The 14974-nt window shown below is 44.2% G+C and overlaps 3 non-coding genes and 13 pseudogenes across 3 annotated transcripts; all 16 read right to left on the bottom strand.

The window, feature by feature from the left end:
- Positions 1 to 162: 162 nt before the first annotated feature.
- On the bottom strand, positions 163 to 281 carry LOC140017116 (5S ribosomal RNA). Its single transcript, XR_011823430.1, has one exon. It is a non-coding gene; the product is annotated as a 5S ribosomal RNA (ribosomal RNA).
- Positions 282 to 1208: 927 nt separating this feature from the next.
- On the bottom strand, positions 1209 to 1326 carry LOC140019374 (5S ribosomal RNA; annotated as a pseudogene).
- Positions 1327 to 2251: 925 nt separating this feature from the next.
- On the bottom strand, positions 2252 to 2369 carry LOC140019373 (5S ribosomal RNA; annotated as a pseudogene).
- Positions 2370 to 3296: 927 nt separating this feature from the next.
- Positions 3297 to 3414, bottom strand: LOC140019372 (5S ribosomal RNA; annotated as a pseudogene).
- A 925-nt stretch (positions 3415 to 4339) lies between these two features.
- LOC140019371 (5S ribosomal RNA) lies at positions 4340 to 4457 on the bottom strand (annotated as a pseudogene).
- A 411-nt stretch (positions 4458 to 4868) lies between these two features.
- LOC140017104 (5S ribosomal RNA) lies at positions 4869 to 4987 on the bottom strand. The gene has a single exon (XR_011823419.1). It is a non-coding gene; the product is annotated as a 5S ribosomal RNA (ribosomal RNA).
- A 927-nt stretch (positions 4988 to 5914) lies between these two features.
- On the bottom strand, positions 5915 to 6032 carry LOC140019369 (5S ribosomal RNA; annotated as a pseudogene).
- Positions 6033 to 6959: 927 nt separating this feature from the next.
- On the bottom strand, positions 6960 to 7077 carry LOC140019368 (5S ribosomal RNA; annotated as a pseudogene).
- Positions 7078 to 8004: 927 nt separating this feature from the next.
- Positions 8005 to 8122, bottom strand: LOC140019367 (5S ribosomal RNA; annotated as a pseudogene).
- A 927-nt stretch (positions 8123 to 9049) lies between these two features.
- LOC140019366 (5S ribosomal RNA) lies at positions 9050 to 9167 on the bottom strand (annotated as a pseudogene).
- Positions 9168 to 10092: 925 nt separating this feature from the next.
- LOC140019365 (5S ribosomal RNA) lies at positions 10093 to 10210 on the bottom strand (annotated as a pseudogene).
- Positions 10211 to 10621: 411 nt separating this feature from the next.
- LOC140020921 (5S ribosomal RNA) lies at positions 10622 to 10740 on the bottom strand. Its single transcript, XR_011824891.1, has one exon. It is a non-coding gene; the product is annotated as a 5S ribosomal RNA (ribosomal RNA).
- A 927-nt stretch (positions 10741 to 11667) lies between these two features.
- On the bottom strand, positions 11668 to 11785 carry LOC140019364 (5S ribosomal RNA; annotated as a pseudogene).
- Positions 11786 to 12712: 927 nt separating this feature from the next.
- LOC140019363 (5S ribosomal RNA) lies at positions 12713 to 12830 on the bottom strand (annotated as a pseudogene).
- Positions 12831 to 13757: 927 nt separating this feature from the next.
- Positions 13758 to 13875, bottom strand: LOC140019362 (5S ribosomal RNA; annotated as a pseudogene).
- A 927-nt stretch (positions 13876 to 14802) lies between these two features.
- Positions 14803 to 14920, bottom strand: LOC140019361 (5S ribosomal RNA; annotated as a pseudogene).
- Between the last annotated feature and the right edge of the window lie 54 nt (positions 14921 to 14974).

Genomic DNA, 14974 nt, shown 5'->3' with positions numbered 1-14974 from the left:
CGGGCTTCGATCCAGCCGTACCGTTCCTGACTTGTCTCGCGCCTTCAGATCCGCCTTCATGCTTCGATGAGAAGCAAAATATCAAGCAATCGTTCCGACGGAGCTAAATTACTACAGCATAAAGAACGAAGGGGAAATTTGGATTTCGAAACAAAAAAGGGAGGGGTGCAACACGAGGACTTCCCAGGGGGTCACCCATCCTAGTACTACTCTCGCCCAAGCACGCTTAACTTCGGAGTTCTGATGGGATCCGGTGCATTAGTGCTGGTATGATCGCACCCGCCATGTTCCTTTCGCTTTATTCTTTTAAACTGCCCCGTCCTGTGAAGCAGTGTGGCTTTTCTGGACCCGAATTCATTTTAAGCGTCAATTCAAGAATTTCCCCTCATCCTTTTATTTATTTACTTTTACATTTTTTTCTTGTTGATTTGCACCATTTTTTTTTCCCTCGTCGCGCAACTCTCAATTATCCTGAAATTGATCATTCACGCTTGCGCTTATACATTTGCGCCGACAACTTTGACCGACGATCCGGGCTTCGATCCAGCCGTACCGTTCCTGACTTGTCTCGCGCCTTCAGATCCGCCTTCATGCTTCGATGAGAAGCAAAATATAAAGCAATCGTTCCGACGGAGCTAAATTACTACAGCATAAAGAACGAAGGGAAAATTTGGATTTCGAAACAAAAAAGGGAGGGGTGCAACACGAGGATTTCCCAGGGGGTCACCTAGGGGTGTCAACGGGCCGGGTCCGGGCCGGAATTCATTATTCCGGACCCGGACCCGGAGCCGACCCGTTTACCCGACGGGTCTTTTATTCGGTGTTCCGGATCCGGACCCGGCGAGTCTCGGATCCGGGTCGGGTCTACCCGAACAAATTTGCCAAAATTTATAATTTCTAACAAAAAAGAGAAAAAGATATATTTGTAAACTAATTTCTAGCTAATGCAAAGAAAAAACCAAATAAGAAAATAAATCAAATTGATTTTACTCAAATACATCATCCTAATCAAATTATATTGATAATATATATTTTTTATAAATTATTAAATCATTTATATCCGAATCCGGGTCTAATACGGGTCGGAATACTATATTCCGTATCCGACCCGTTTTTTTGTTTGAAAAAACGGATCCGGATCCGGATAACGGAATTAAATCCCTACCCATACCCGCAAAAATTTCAGGGATCCGATCCGGATCCGGGTGTAGACCCGACCCGTTGACCGGCCTAGGGTCACCCATCCTAGTACTACTGTCGCCCAAGCACGCTTAACTTCGAAGTTCTGATGGGATCCGGTGCATTAGTGCTGGTATGATCGCACCCGCCATGTTCCTTTCGCTTTATTCTTTTAAACTGCCACGTCCTGTGAAGCAGTTTGGCTTTTCTGGACCCGAATTCATTCTAAGCGTCAATTCATGAATTTCCTCTCATCCTTTTATTTATTTACTTTTATATTTTTTTCTTGTTGCTTTGCACCTTTTTTTTCCCTCGTCGCACAACTCTCAATTATCCTGAAATTGATCCTTCACGCTTGCGCTTATACATTTGCGCCGACAACTTTGACCGACGATCCGGGCTTCGATCCAGCCGTACCGTTCCTGACTTGTCTCGCGCCTTCAGATCCGCCTTCATGCTTCGATGAGAAGCAAAATATAAAGCAATCGTTCCGACGGAGCTAAATTACTACAGCATAAAGAACGAAGGGAAAATTTGGATTTCGAAACAAAAAAGGGAGGGGTGCAACACGAGGATTTCCCAGGGGGTCACCTAGGGGTGTCAACGGGCCGGGTCCGGGCCGGAATTCATTATTCCGGACCCGGACCCGGAGCCGACCCGTTTACCCGACGGGTCTTTTATTCGGTGTTCCGGATCCGGACCCGGCGAGTCTCGGATCCGGGTCGGGTCTACCCGAACAAATTTGCCGAAATTTATAATTTCTAACAAAAAAGAGAAAAAGATATATTTGTAAACAAATTTCTAGCTAATGCAAAGAAAAAACCAAATAAGAAAATAAATCAAATTGATTTTACTCAAATACATCATCCTAATCAAATTATATTGATAATATATATTTTTTATAAATTATTAAATCATTTATATCCGGATCCGGGTCTAATACGGGTCGGAATACTATATTCCGTATCCGACCCGTTTTTTTGTTTGAAAAAACGGATCCGGATCCGGATAACGGAATTAAATCCCTACCCATACCCGCAAAAATTTCAGGGATCCGATCCGGATCCGGGTGTAGACCCGACCCGTTGACCGGCCTAGGGTCACCCATCCTAGTACTACTGTCGCCCAAGCACGCTTAACTTCGAAGTTCTGATGGGATCCGGTGCATTAGTGCTGGTATGATCGCACCCGCCATGTTCCTTTCGCTTTATTCTTTTAAACTGCCCCGTCCTGTGAAGCAGTGTGGCTTTTCTGGACCCGAATTCATTTTAAGCGTCAATTCAAGAATTTCCCCTCATCCTTTTATTTATTTACTTTTACATTTTTTTCTTGTTGATTTGCACCATTTTTTTTTCCCTCGTCGCGCAACTCTCAATTATCCTGAAATTGATCCTTCACGCTTGCGCTTATACATTTGCGCCGACAACTTTGACCGACGAACCGGGCTTCGATCCAGCCGTACCGTTCCTGACTTGTCTCGCGCCTTCAGATCCGCCTTCATGCTTCGATGAGAAGCAAAATATAAAGCAATCGTTCCGACGGAGCTAAATTACTACAGCATAAAGAACGAAGGGAAAATTTGGATTTCGAAACAAAAAAGGGAGGGGTGCAACACGAGGATTTCCCAGGGGGTCACCTAGGGGTGTCAACGGGCCGGGTCCGGGCCGGAATTCATTATTCCGGACCCGGACCCGGAGCCGACCCGTTTACCCGACGGGTCTTTTATTCGGTGTTCCGGATCCGGACCCGGCGAGTCTCGGATCCGGGTCGGGTCTACCCGAACAAATTTGCCGAAATTTATAATTTCTAACAAAAAAGAGAAAAAGATATATTTGTAAACAAATTTCTAGCTAATGCAAAGAAAAAACCAAATAAGAAAATAAATCAAATTGATTTTACTCAAATACATCATCCTAATCAAATTATATTGATAATATATATTTTTTATAAATTATTAAATCATTTATATCCGGATCCGGGTCTAATACGGGTCGGAATACTATATTCCGTATCCGACCCGTTTTTTTGTTTGAAAAAACGGATCCGGATCCGGATAACGGAATTAAATCCCTACCCATACCCGCAAAAATTTCAGGGATCCGATCCGGATCCGGGTGTAGACCCGACCCGTTGACCGGCCTAGGGTCACCCATCCTAGTACTACTGTCGCCCAAGCACGCTTAACTTCGAAGTTCTGATGGGATCCGGTGCATTAGTGCTGGTATGATCGCACCCGCCATGTTCCTTTCGCTTTATTCTTTTAAACCGCCACGTCCTGTGAAGCAGTTTGGCTTTTCTGGACCCGAATTCATTCTAAGCGTCAATTCATGAATTTCCTCTCATCCTTTTATTTATTTACTTTTATATTTTTTTCTTGTTGCTTTGCACCTTTTTTTTCCCTCGTCGCACAACTCTCAATTATCCTGAAATTGATCCTTCACGCTTGCGCTTATGCATTTGCGCCGACAACATTGACCGACGATCCGGGCTTCGATTCAGCCGTACCGTTCCTGACTTGTCTCGCGCCTTCAGATCCGCCTTCATGCTTCGATGAGAAGCAAAATATAAAGCAATCGTTCCGACGGAGCTAAATTACTACAGCATAAAGAACGAAGGGAAAATTTGGATTTCGAAACAAAAAAGGGAGGGGTGCAACACGAGGATTTCCCAGGGGGTCACCTAGGGGTGTCAACGGGCCGGATCCGGGCCGGAATTCTTTATTCCGGACCCGGACCCGGATCCGACCCGTTTACCCGACGGGTCTTTTATTCGGTGTTCCGGATCCGGACCCGGCGAGTCTCGGATCCGGGTCGGGTCTACCCGAACAAATTTGCCAAAATTTATAATTTCTAACAAAAAAGAGAAAAAGATATATTTGTAAACTAATTTCTAGCTAAAGCAAAGAAAAAACCAAATAAGAAAATAAATCAAATTGATTTTACTCAAATACATCATCCTAATCAAATTATATTGATAATATATATTTTTTATAAATTATTAAATCATTTATATCCGGATCCGGGTCTAGTACGGGTCGGAATACTATATTCCGTATCCGACCCGTTTTTTTGTTTGAAAAAACGGATCCGGATCCGGATAACGGAATTAAATCCCTACCCATACCAGCAAAAATTTCAGGGATCCGATCCGGATCCGGGTGTAGACCCGACCCGTTGACCGGCCTAGGGTCACCCATCCTAGTACTACTGTCGCCCAAGCACGCTTAACTTCGAAGTTCTGATGGGATCCGGTGCATTAGTGCTGGTATGATCGCACCCGCCATGTTCCTTTCGCTTTATTCTTTTAAACTGCCACGTCCTGTGAAGCAGTTTGGCTTTTCTGGACCCGAATTCATTCTAAGCGTCAATTCATGAATTTCCTCTCATCCTTTTATTTATTTACTTTTATATTTTTTTCTTGTTGCTTTGCACCTTTTTTTTCCCTCGTCGCACAACTCTCAATTATCCTGAAATTGATCCTTCACGCTTGCGCTTATACATTTGCGCCGACAACTTTGACCGACGATCCGGGCTTCGATCCAGCCGTACCGTTCCTGACTTGTCTCGCGCCTTCAGATCCGCCTTCATGCTTCGATAAGAAGCAAAATATAAAGCAATCGTTCCGACGGAGCTAAATTACTACAGCATAAAGAACGAAGGGGAAATTTGGATTTCGAAACAAAAAAGGGAGGGGTGCAACACGAGGACTTCCCAGGGGGTCACCCATCCTAGTACTACTCTCGCCCAAGCACGCTTAACTTCGGAGTTCTGATGGGATCCGGTGCATTAGTGCTGGTATGATCGCACCCACCATGTTCCTTTCGCTTTATTCTTTTAAACTGCCCCGTCCTGTGAAGCAGTGTGGCTTTTCTGGACCCGAATTCATTTTAAGCGTCAATTCAAGAATTTCCCCTCATCCTTTTATTTATTTACTTTTACATTTTTTTCTTGTTGATTTGCACCATTTTTTTTTCCCTCGTCGCGCAACTCTCAATTATCCTGAAATTGATCCTTCACGCTTGCGCTTATACATTTGCGCCGACAACTTTGACCGACGAACCGGGCTTCGATCCAGCCGTACCGTTCCTGACTTGTCTCGCGCCTTCAGATCCGCCTTCATGCTTCGATGAGAAGCAAAATATAAAGCAATCGTTCCGACGGAGCTAAATTACTACAGCATAAAGAACGAAGGGAAAATTTGGATTTCGAAACAAAAAAGGGAGGGGTGCAACACGAGGATTTCCCAGGGGGTCACCTAGGGGTGTCAACGGGCCGGGTCCGGGCCGGAATTCATTATTCCGGACCCGGACCCGGAGCCGACCCGTTTACCCGACGGGTCTTTTATTCGGTGTTCCGGATCCGGACCCGGCGAGTCTCGGATCCGGGTCGGGTCTACCCGAACAAATTTGCCGAAATTTATAATTTCTAACAAAAAAGAGAAAAAGATATATTTGTAAACAAATTTCTAGCTAATGCAAAGAAAAAACCAAATAAGAAAATAAATCAAATTGATTTTACTCAAATACATCATCCTAATCAAATTATATTGATAATATATATTTTTTATAAATTATTAAATCATTTATATCCGGATCCGGGTCTAATACGGGTCGGAATACTATATTCCGTATCCGACCCGTTTTTTTGTTTGAAAAAACGGATCCGGATCCGGATAACGGAATTAAATCCCTACCCATACCCGCAAAAATTTCAGGGATCCGATCCGGATCCGGGTGTAGACCCGACCCGTTGACCGGCCTAGGGTCACCCATCCTAGTACTACTGTCGCCCAAGCACGCTTAACTTCGAAGTTCTGATGGGATCCGGTGCATTAGTGCTGGTATGATCGCACCCGCCATGTTCCTTTCGCTTTATTCTTTTAAACTGCCCCGTCCTGTGAAGCAGTGTGGCTTTTCTGGACCCGAATTCATTTTAAGCGTCAATTCAAGAATTTCCCCTCATCCTTTTATTTATTTACTTTTACATTTTTTTCTTGTTGATTTGCACCATTTTTTTTTCCCTCGTCGCGCAACTCTCAATTATCCTGAAATTGATCCTTCACGCTTGCGCTTATACATTTGCGCCGACAACTTTGACCGACGAACCGGGCTTCGATCCAGCCGTACCGTTCCTGACTTGTCTCGCGCCTTCAGATCCGCCTTCATGCTTCGATGAGAAGCAAAATATAAAGCAATCGTTCCGACGGAGCTAAATTACTACAGCATAAAGAACGAAGGGAAAATTTGGATTTCGAAACAAAAAAGGGAGGGGTGCAACACGAGGATTTCCCAGGGGGTCACCTAGGGGTGTCAACGGGCCGGGTCCGGGCCGGAATTCATTATTCCGGACCCGGACCCGGAGCCGACCCGTTTACCCGACGGGTCTTTTATTCGGTGTTCCGGATCCGGACCCGGCGAGTCTCGGATCCGGGTCGGGTCTACCCGAACAAATTTGCCGAAATTTATAATTTCTAACAAAAAAGAGAAAAAGATATATTTGTAAACAAATTTCTAGCTAATGCAAAGAAAAAACCAAATAAGAAAATAAATCAAATTGATTTTACTCAAATACATCATCCTAATCAAATTATATTGATAATATATATTTTTTATAAATTATTAAATCATTTATATCCGGATCCGGGTCTAATACGGGTCGGAATACTATATTCCGTATCCGACCCGTTTTTTTGTTTGAAAAAACGGATCCGGATCCGGATAACGGAATTAAATCCCTACCCATACCCGCAAAAATTTCAGGGATCCGATCCGGATCCGGGTGTAGACCCGACCCGTTGACCGGCCTAGGGTCACCCATCCTAGTACTACTGTCGCCCAAGCACGCTTAACTTCGAAGTTCTGATGGGATCCGGTGCATTAGTGCTGGTATGATCGCACCCGCCATGTTCCTTTCGCTTTATTCTTTTAAACTGCCCCGTCCTGTGAAGCAGTGTGGCTTTTCTGGACCCGAATTCATTTTAAGCGTCAATTCAAGAATTTCCCCTCATCCTTTTATTTATTTACTTTTACATTTTTTTCTTGTTGATTTGCACCATTTTTTTTTCCCTCGTCGCGCAACTCTCAATTATCCTGAAATTGATCCTTCACGCTTGCGCTTATACATTTGCGCCGACAACTTTGACCGACGAACCGGGCTTCGATCCAGCCGTACCGTTCCTGACTTGTCTCGCGCCTTCAGATCCGCCTTCATGCTTCGATGAGAAGCAAAATATAAAGCAATCGTTCCGACGGAGCTAAATTACTACAGCATAAAGAACGAAGGGAAAATTTGGATTTCGAAACAAAAAAGGGAGGGGTGCAACACGAGGATTTCCCAGGGGGTCACCTAGGGGTGTCAACGGGCCGGGTCCGGGCCGGAATTCATTATTCCGGACCCGGACCCGGAGCCGACCCGTTTACCCGACGGGTCTTTTATTCGGTGTTCCGGATCCGGACCCGGCGAGTCTCGGATCCGGGTCGGGTCTACCCGAACAAATTTGCCGAAATTTATAATTTCTAACAAAAAAGAGAAAAAGATATATTTGTAAACAAATTTCTAGCTAATGCAAAGAAAAAACCAAATAAGAAAATAAATCAAATTGATTTTACTCAAATACATCATCCTAATCAAATTATATTGATAATATATATTTTTTATAAATTATTAAATCATTTATATCCGGATCCGGGTCTAATACGGGTCGGAATACTATATTCCGTATCCGACCCGTTTTTTTGTTTGAAAAAACGGATCCGGATCCGGATAACGGAATTAAATCCCTACCCATACCCGCAAAAATTTCAGGGATCCGATCCGGATCCGGGTGTAGACCCGACCCGTTGACCGGCCTAGGGTCACCCATCCTAGTACTACTGTCGCCCAAGCACGCTTAACTTCGAAGTTCTGATGGGATCCGGTGCATTAGTGCTGGTATGATCGCACCCGCCATGTTCCTTTCGCTTTATTCTTTTAAACTGCCCCGTCCTGTGAAGCAGTGTGGCTTTTCTGGACCCGAATTCATTTTAAGCGTCAATTCAAGAATTTCCCCTCATCCTTTTATTTATTTACTTTTACATTTTTTTCTTGTTGATTTGCACCATTTTTTTTTCCCTCGTCGCGCAACTCTCAATTATCCTGAAATTGATCCTTCACGCTTGCGCTTATACATTTGCGCCGACAACTTTGACCGACGAACCGGGCTTCGATCCAGCCGTACCGTTCCTGACTTGTCTCGCGCCTTCAGATCCGCCTTCATGCTTCGATGAGAAGCAAAATATAAAGCAATCGTTCCGACGGAGCTAAATTACTACAGCATAAAGAACGAAGGGAAAATTTGGATTTCGAAACAAAAAAGGGAGGGGTGCAACACGAGGATTTCCCAGGGGGTCACCTAGGGGTGTCAACGGGCCGGGTCCGGGCCGGAATTCATTATTCCGGACCCGGACCCGGAGCCGACCCGTTTACCCGACGGGTCTTTTATTCGGTGTTCCGGATCCGGACCCGGCGAGTCTCGGATCCGGGTCGGGTCTACCCGAACAAATTTGCCGAAATTTATAATTTCTAACAAAAAAGAGAAAAAGATATATTTGTAAACAAATTTCTAGCTAATGCAAAGAAAAAACCAAATAAGAAAATAAATCAAATTGATTTTACTCAAATACATCATCCTAATCAAATTATATTGATAATATATATTTTTTATAAATTATTAAATCATTTATATCCGGATCCGGGTCTAATACGGGTCGGAATACTATATTCCGTATCCGACCCGTTTTTTTGTTTGAAAAAACGGATCCGGATCCGGATAACGGAATTAAATCCCTACCCATACCCGCAAAAATTTCAGGGATCCGATCCGGATCCTGGTGTAGACCCGACCCGTTGACCGGCCTAGGGTCACCCATCCTAGTACTACTGTCGCCCAAGCACGCTTAACTTCGAAGTTCTGATGGGATCCGGTGCATTAGTGCTGGTATGATCGCACCCGCCATGTTCCTTTCGCTTTATTCTTTTAAACCGCCACGTCCTGTGAAGCAGTTTGGCTTTTCTGGACCCGAATTCATTCTAAGCGTCAATTCATGAATTTCCTCTCATCCTTTTATTTATTTACTTTTATATTTTTTTCTTGTTGCTTTGCACCTTTTTTTTCCCTCGTCGCACAACTCTCAATTATCCTGAAATTGATCCTTCACGCTTGCGCTTATGCATTTGCGCCGACAACATTGACCGACGATCCGGGCTTCGATTCAGCCGTACCGTTCCTGACTTGTCTCGCGCCTTCAGATCCGCCTTCATGCTTCGATGAGAAGCAAAATATAAAGCAATCGTTCCGACGGAGCTAAATTACTACAGCATAAAGAACGAAGGGAAAATTTGGATTTCGAAACAAAAAAGGGAGGGGTGCAACACGAGGATTTCCCAGGGGGTCACCTAGGGGTGTCAACGGGCCGGATCCGGGCCGGAATTCTTTATTCCGGACCCGGACCCGGATCCGACCCGTTTACCCGACGGGTCTTTTATTCGGTGTTCCGGATCCGGACCCGGCGAGTCTCGGATCCGGGTCGGGTCTACCCGAACAAATTTGCCAAAATTTATAATTTCTAACAAAAAAGAGAAAAAGATATATTTGTAAACTAATTTCTAGCTAAAGCAAAGAAAAAACCAAATAAGAAAATAAATCAAATTGATTTTACTCAAATACATCATCCTAATCAAATTATATTGATAATATATATTTTTTATAAATTATTAAATCATTTATATCCGGATCCGGGTCTAGTACGGGTCGGAATACTATATTCCGTATCCGACCCGTTTTTTTGTTTGAAAAAACGGATCCGGATCCGGATAACGGAATTAAATCCCTACCCATACCAGCAAAAATTTCAGGGATCCGATCCGGATCCGGGTGTAGACCCGACCCGTTGACCGGCCTAGGGTCACCCATCCTAGTACTACTGTCGCCCAAGCACGCTTAACTTCGAAGTTCTGATGGGATCCGGTGCATTAGTGCTGGTATGATCGCACCCGCCATGTTCCTTTCGCTTTATTCTTTTAAACTGCCACGTCCTGTGAAGCAGTTTGGCTTTTCTGGACCCGAATTCATTCTAAGCGTCAATTCATGAATTTCCTCTCATCCTTTTATTTATTTACTTTTATATTTTTTTCTTGTTGCTTTGCACCTTTTTTTTCCCTCGTCGCACAACTCTCAATTATCCTGAAATTGATCCTTCACGCTTGCGCTTATACATTTGCGCCGACAACTTTGACCGACGATCCGGGCTTCGATCCAGCCGTACCGTTCCTGACTTGTCTCGCGCCTTCAGATCCGCCTTCATGCTTCGATAAGAAGCAAAATATAAAGCAATCGTTCCGACGGAGCTAAATTACTACAGCATAAAGAACGAAGGGGAAATTTGGATTTCGAAACAAAAAAGGGAGGGGTGCAACACGAGGACTTCCCAGGGGGTCACCCATCCTAGTACTACTCTCGCCCAAGCACGCTTAACTTCGGAGTTCTGATGGGATCCGGTGCATTAGTGCTGGTATGATCGCACCCACCATGTTCCTTTCGCTTTATTCTTTTAAACTGCCCCGTCCTGTGAAGCAGTGTGGCTTTTCTGGACCCGAATTCATTTTAAGCGTCAATTCAAGAATTTCCCCTCATTCTTTTATTTATTTACTTTTACATTTTTTTCTTGTTGATTTGCACCATTTTTTTTTCCCTCGTCGCGCAACTCTCAATTATCCTGAAATTGATCCTTCACGCTTGCGCTTATACATTTGCGCCGACAACTTTGACCGACGAACCGGGCTTCGATCCAGCCGTACCGTTCCTGACTTGTCTCGCGCCTTCAGATCCGCCTTCATGCTTCGATGAGAAGCAAAATATAAAGCAATCGTTCCGACGGAGCTAAATTACTACAGCATAAAGAACGAAGGGAAAATTTGGATTTCGAAACAAAAAAGGGAGGGGTGCAACACGAGGATTTCCCAGGGGGTCACCTAGGGGTGTCAACGGGCCGGGTCCGGGCCGGAATTCATTATTCCGGACCCGGACCCGGAGCCGACCCGTTTACCCGACGGGTCTTTTATTCGGTGTTCCGGATCCGGACCCGGCGAGTCTCGGATCCGGGTCGGGTCTACCCGAACAAATTTGCCGAAATTTATAATTTCTAACAAAAAAGAGAAAAAGATATATTTGTAAACAAATTTCTAGCTAATGCAAAGAAAAAACCAAATAAGAAAATAAATCAAATTGATTTTACTCAAATACATCATCCTAATCAAATTATATTGATAATATATATTTTTTATAAATTATTAAATCATTTATATCCGGATCCGGGTCTAATACGGGTCGGAATACTATATTCCGTATCCGACCCGTTTTTTTGTTTGAAAAAACGGATCCGGATCCGGATAACGGAATTAAATCCCTACCCATACCCGCAAAAATTTCAGGGATCCGATCCGGATCCGGGTGTAGACCCGACCCGTTGACCGGCCTAGGGTCACCCATCCTAGTACTACTGTCGCCCAAGCACGCTTAACTTCGAAGTTCTGATGGGATCCGGTGCATTAGTGCTGGTATGATCGCACCCGCCATGTTCCTTTCGCTTTATTCTTTTAAACTGCCCCGTCCTGTGAAGCAGTGTGGCTTTTCTGGACCCGAATTCATTTTAAGCGTCAATTCAAGAATTTCCCCTCATCCTTTTATTTATTTACTTTTACATTTTTTTCTTGTTGATTTGCACCATTTTTTTTTCCCTCGTCGCGCAACTCTCAATTATCCTGAAATTGATCCTTCACGCTTGCGCTTATACATTTGCGCCGACAACTTTGACCGACGAACCGGGCTTCGATCCAGCCGTACCGTTCCTGACTTGTCTCGCGCCTTCAGATCCGCCTTCATGCTTCGATGAGAAGCAAAATATAAAGCAATCGTTCCGACGGAGCTAAATTACTACAGCATAAAGAACGAAGGGAAAATTTGGATTTCGAAACAAAAAAGGGAGGGGTGCAACACGAGGATTTCCCAGGGGGTCACCTAGGGGTGTCAACGGGCCGGGTCCGGGCCGGAATTCATTATTCCGGACCCGGACCCGGAGCCGACCCGTTTACCCGACGGGTCTTTTATTCGGTGTTCCGGATCCGGACCCGGCGAGTCTCGGATCCGGGTCGGGTCTACCCGAACAAATTTGCCGAAATTTATAATTTCTAACAAAAAAGAGAAAAAGATATATTTGTAAACAAATTTCTAGCTAATGCAAAGAAAAAACCAAATAAGAAAATAAATCAAATTGATTTTACTCAAATACATCATCCTAATCAAATTATATTGATAATATATATTTTTTATAAATTATTAAATCATTTATATCCGGATCCGGGTCTAATACGGGTCGGAATACTATATTCCGTATCCGACCCGTTTTTTTGTTTGAAAAAACGGATCCGGATCCGGATAACGGAATTAAATCCCTACCCATACCCGCAAAAATTTCAGGGATCCGATCCGGATCCGGGTGTAGACCCGACCCGTTGACCGGCCTAGGGTCACCCATCCTAGTACTACTGTCGCCCAAGCACGCTTAACTTCGAAGTTCTGATGGGATCCGGTGCATTAGTGCTGGTATGATCGCACCCGCCATGTTCCTTTCGCTTTATTCTTTTAAACTGCCCCGTCCTGTGAAGCAGTGTGGCTTTTCTGGACCCGAATTCATTTTAAGCGTCAATTCAAGAATTTCCCCTCATCCTTTTATTTATTTACTTTTACATTTTTTTCTTGTTGATTTGCACCATTTTTTTTTCCCTCGTCGCGCAACTCTCAATTATCCTGAAATTGATCCTTCACGCTTGCGCTTATACATTTGCGCCGACAACTTTGACCGACGAACCGGGCTTCGATCCAGCCGTACCGTTCCTGACTTGTCTCGCGCCTTCAGATCCGCCTTCATGCTTCGATGAGAAGCAAAATATAAAGCAATCGTTCCGACGGAGCTAAATTACTACAGCATAAAGAACGAAGGGAAAATTTGGATTTCGAAACAAAAAAGGGAGGGGTGCAACACGAGGATTTCCCAGGGGGTCACCTAGGGGTGTCAACGGGCCGGGTCCGGGCCGGAATTCATTATTCCGGACCCGGACCCGGAGCCGACCCGTTTACCCGACGGGTCTTTTATTCGGTGTTCCGGATCCGGACCCGGCGAGTCTCGGATCCGGGTCGGGTCTACCCGAACAAATTTGCCGAAATTTATAATTTCTAACAAAAAAGAGAAAAAGATATATTTGTAAACAAATTTCTAGCTAATGCAAAGAAAAAACCAAATAAGAAAATAAATCAAATTGATTTTACTCAAATACATCATCCTAATCAAATTATATTGATAATATATATTTTTTATAAATTATTAAATCATTTATATCCGGATCCGGGTCTAATACGGGTCGGAATACTATATTCCGTATCCGACCCGTTTTTTTGTTTGAAAAAACGGATCCGGATCCGGATAACGGAATTAAATCCCTACCCATACCCGCAAAAATTTCAGGGATCCGATCCGGATCCGGGTGTAGACCCGACCCGTTGACCGGCCTAGGGTCACCCATCCTAGTACTACTGTCGCCCAAGCACGCTTAACTTCGAAGTTCTGATGGGATCCGGTGCATTAGTGCTGGTATGATCGCACCCGCCATGTTCCTTTCGCTTTATTCTTTTAAACTGCCCCGTCCTGTGAAGCAGTGTGGCTTTTCTGGACCCGAATTCATTTTAAGCGTCAATTCAAGAATTTCCCCTCATCCTTTTATTTATTTACTTTTACATTTTTTTCTTGTTGATTTGCACCATTTTTTTTTCCCTCGTCGCGCAACTCTCAATTATCCTGAAATTGATCCTTCACGCTTGCGCTTATACATTTGCGCCGACAACTTTGACCGACGAACCGGGCTTCGATCCAGCCGTACCGTTCCTGACTTGTCTCGCGCCTTCAGATCCGCCTTCATGCTTCGATGAGAAGCAAAATATAAAGCAATCGTTCCGACGGAGCTAAATTACTACAGCATAAAGAACGAAGGGAAAATTTGGATTTCGAAACAAAAAAGGGAGGGGTGCAACACGAGGATTTCCCAGGGGGTCACCTAGGGGTGTCAACGGGCCGGGTCCGGGCCGGAATTCATTATTCCGGACCCGGACCCGGAGCCGACCCGTTTACCCGACGGGTCTTTTATTCGGTGTTCCGGATCCGGACCCGGCGAGTCTCGGATCCGGGTCGGGTCTACCCGAACAAATTTGCCGAAATTTATAATTTCTAACAAAAAAGAGAAAAAGATATATTTGTAAACAAATTTCTAGCTAATGCAAAGAAAAAACCAAATAAGAAAATAAATCAAATTGATTTTACTCAAATACATCATCCTAATCAAATTATATTGATAATATATATTTTTTATAAATTATTAAATCATTTATATCCGGATCCGGGTCTAATACGGGTCGGAATACTATATTCCGTATCCGACCCGTTTTTTTGTTTGAAAAAACGGATCCGGATCCGGATAACGGAATTAAATCCCTACCCATACCCGCAAAAATTTCAGGGATCCGATCCGGATCCTGGTGTAGACCCGACCCGTTGACCGGCCTAGGGTCACCCATCCTAGTACTACTGTCGCCCAAGCACGCTTAACTTCGAAGTTCTGATGGGATCCGGTGCATTAGTGCTGGTATGATCGCACCCGCCATGTTCCTTTCGCTTTATTCTTTTAAACCGCCACGTCCTGTGAAGCAGTTT

The sequence above is a fragment of the Coffea arabica genome, chromosome 11c, assembly GCF_036785885.1.
Source record: "Coffea arabica cultivar ET-39 chromosome 11c, Coffea Arabica ET-39 HiFi, whole genome shotgun sequence".
Taxonomy (NCBI): domain Eukaryota; kingdom Viridiplantae; phylum Streptophyta; class Magnoliopsida; order Gentianales; family Rubiaceae; genus Coffea; species Coffea arabica.
Note: the sequence above shows the minus strand (reverse complement) of the source record. Positions and strands in the feature narration are given on the sequence as shown.